Genomic DNA, 3,392 nt, shown 5'->3' with positions numbered 1-3,392 from the left:
AAACCGTAAATAAAAAAAAAAAGAAAAGAAAAGGAGGATGAGAACTAACAAAAGTATCCTTGAATACAAGTGTTCTTCCTGGTGATATTTAATACTGCCAACATACTTTAAAAACACCTAAAAAGTAATGTAAGCTAGAGGCATGATTGGTCCCCAGGATTGTGACATCTCATAGTTCCAAATTAACATGATCTGGTAGCTCAAGTAGCATAGTGGTTATAAGTCGGACTGCTGACCTCAAAGTCAGCAGTTTGGAACTACCAGTTGCTCTGCGGGTGAAAGATGAGGCTTTCCTTTCCCATGAAGATTTAGAGCCTCATACACCCTATACAGGGCCACTGTGAGTTGGAACCAACTCCACAGCACATAACCACCACCACTAATACAAGTTGAATGACATCAAATCTGTATTACACTGAGAATAATTTGAGAAATCCCACTAACTAGAATGTCCCTTAGAAGCAACTATGGTGAGACTTTGTGTATGTTATAAGAAGAGACCAGTCCCTGGAGAAGGACATCATACTTGATAAAATATAGATTCAGGAAGAAAAGGAAGACCCTCAGTTAGCTGGATTGACACAGTCACTGCAACTATGGGCTCAAACAGCAACCAATGAGTGTGAGGATGGCCCAGGACTAGGCCTATTTTGTTCTATAGTACAGAGGTCGCTATTAATCAGAATGGATTCTACAGCACATAACAAAAACAGCAACATTGAATAGAAATAAAAAGTAAGGGGAGGAAGGAAGGGGAAGACAAGGGAATATACAAGAAATAGAAAGAAAAGGAAGATATAGGAAAAAAGAGAGATTGACCAACACCATCTGGATTAAAATTTGCTCACAGAGAAAAACATGGGGCAGTCTTCTCCTTCCTGTTGCTTTCCCCTTAAAGTCTGCTTTGTTCACTTCTGTGTGCCCAGTAGGTACCACAGTTTCTGGGACATCACAGACATTCAATAAGTAATTGTTGAATGTGCAGATGAATGAATCCTGCACAAGTCTCAGGAGTCATAAATATTCACTCTGCAACTAAGAATTTGAAAACACAAAGGACTTATTTTATGCATTGACTCTGGAAACTTGGAACTAAAATTCCAGATATGAGTGCCTCCCATGTCTGTTCCTAGTATCTAAGTCATTTAACCATCTCTCTGGCCCCGCAAAATGGCCTTTTTAAATAAATGGTTTGAGGGGCTTTTGGGGTGGCCTCAATTTCAGTTCTCATTCAGCCAGGGCTTTCAAATGCTTTATAATGCAGTTTCTGGTGCTAGATATTAAAATGCAGAAAGAACTGTTTAGAGACTGAGTTGTAAGGCACACACACAAAAAAATCAAAGATAAAGCTGAGCAGTTAGAAATCAGTCAATACAGTGTCTGCTCTCATTATTAAGGGATGTTTAATCTCATTATTCAGTTTCGGGAGAGAACAGGAGGCATATAGTGAAATTCAATACAAACAATATATATAGCATCATGTTAGCAACCGATAGGCTAATATTACAATTACCAATTTCAACATAAGTTTACCTGTCAATAATTATGGCGATTTAATCAAAACATTGTAATCTATTAAAAGCAGGTCAAATACCCCATCTAACATAAAAAGGCTACAGCTACTTCTCCTGGATGAGTCTCAAGATGTTAATATAAACAAGTAGGTTCATATTTTGAGACTTTCTAGAACAATTTATGTAAAACCCCATAACTAACAAAACATAGCTATGAGGATTAAATTCAGTTGTGTATGAAATGTGCTTTGTAAACTGTTGAACTTGTATTGTTACAAGGAGGAACCAGTCCCTAGAGGATGACATCATACATGGTAAACTAGATGGTCAAGGGAAAAGAAACAAAGACATATTGCTTCTTTCTCAGTTAGGGTGCATGTAGCATGTAAACAAATCACCTTTCTGTCCTTACCTGCATTTTGATTAGAGGCAAGATTTTTCTTCCCTTTCTTCTTAAAACTAATGAGATTGTGAAAAACAATCTCATCTCTTCAGAAGAAGAAATTTCAGAAAAGAAGTGATTTGTAGGTGGTAATTACATTACAAAAGTTTGTACATCGTTTTGGTATCATTTGGGGAAAAGGGAACGATATATCACTGCTGTTATTAAACTTCAAAGACCCATTGATCAAGAATATAAAGAACAGCCACTGTTTTGTTAAATAATTAACTTACTCTTCCCCATTGCTCTCATTCAGCCTTACAATGCTCCAGTTTCTCATTGGCAATGGGATGCCCCAATGATGTATTGAAAAGGGTTACTAAAAGGTGATACCAATTAATTGCCAAAAGTAATTGTCATTTTGTAATCACATTAATATCTACTTTGTTGTCACTAAATTGTGAAAGTGCCAATTACACATCTCTTTTTTAATGTATTAATAAAAAAAAGCAATCATGCATTTATTGCCTTTATAATTCCTTAGAATTAGCTGACGGTATGTCTCTTCTGTGATTCAGCAGACTTAGCAACCACATTAACGGCTCCAATGGTTAGGAAATTAACCTACAGGAGCTGCCTCATTAGAGCTCAAACCAAACACAACTATTTCATTTACAGTGCCATAGGGCCATCCCATGAAAAGGAGATGTGAGAGTTTGCCTCTGTAAAACATCCACCCCTTCTTGTTCCATAATTCACCAGGTAGGAGCAAAGTGGGAAGAAAACTTTGTTCAGGAACAAAAGAGTGGTTTACAGGTTGGTTTATAGGCAATGTGTTTGGAGTGGGCATGTGGTCCAGAAAAGGCAATATGTCTAAGGTACCAATGAATCACTTTCATCTTGAGTGAGTCCTATCCTAGTCTAAGGTGAGGTTGAATTCTCTCTACAGCATGGTGTAGGAAGATGGGGGCCTACAGAGATAGTCTGGAGAAGATGTTTTTCAAATAAGCTTTCATTATTGTGTTTGAAATTCTGTTAATATCTAAATATTATGTCATCTCTTTAACACAGATATAAAAATTCATCCAGCAGGGATAATTTAAAGCATCTCTATTTTGGATTATCTGTCCCCTTTACTTTTAATATGAATGAGTTTCAACTCTAGGTCCTTTCTTAAACACAAATTTATGGCATTGCTTGTCTCTTCTCCATATCTGCCACACTTAAGACTAAAGCAGACATATTAAGGACTTACTGGCGCTACACACGGCAAGAGAAGGGTATCCTCCACTCTCTTCTCTGGTAAAAGGATTCTGGCTAAGTGACTACTCCAGCCTCCACAGTTCCACTGAAGTTCTTCTATTCATTTTTCACATTGTTCTACTGCAGCTGCTGCCAGTTTTCTAAATAAAGTTGTTGTTTTTTTAAAAAAGAGTGCATTTGAAAAAAAATAAAACTGTTCAGAGTTCCAGCAAGTTAAGCATGGTTATAGGATG

Source organism: Chrysochloris asiatica, unplaced genomic scaffold, assembly GCF_000296735.1.
Source record: "Chrysochloris asiatica unplaced genomic scaffold, ChrAsi1.0 scaffold00221, whole genome shotgun sequence".
Taxonomy (NCBI): Eukaryota; Metazoa; Chordata; class Mammalia; order Afrosoricida; family Chrysochloridae; genus Chrysochloris; species Chrysochloris asiatica.
This window is presented reverse-complemented; position numbering follows the sequence as displayed.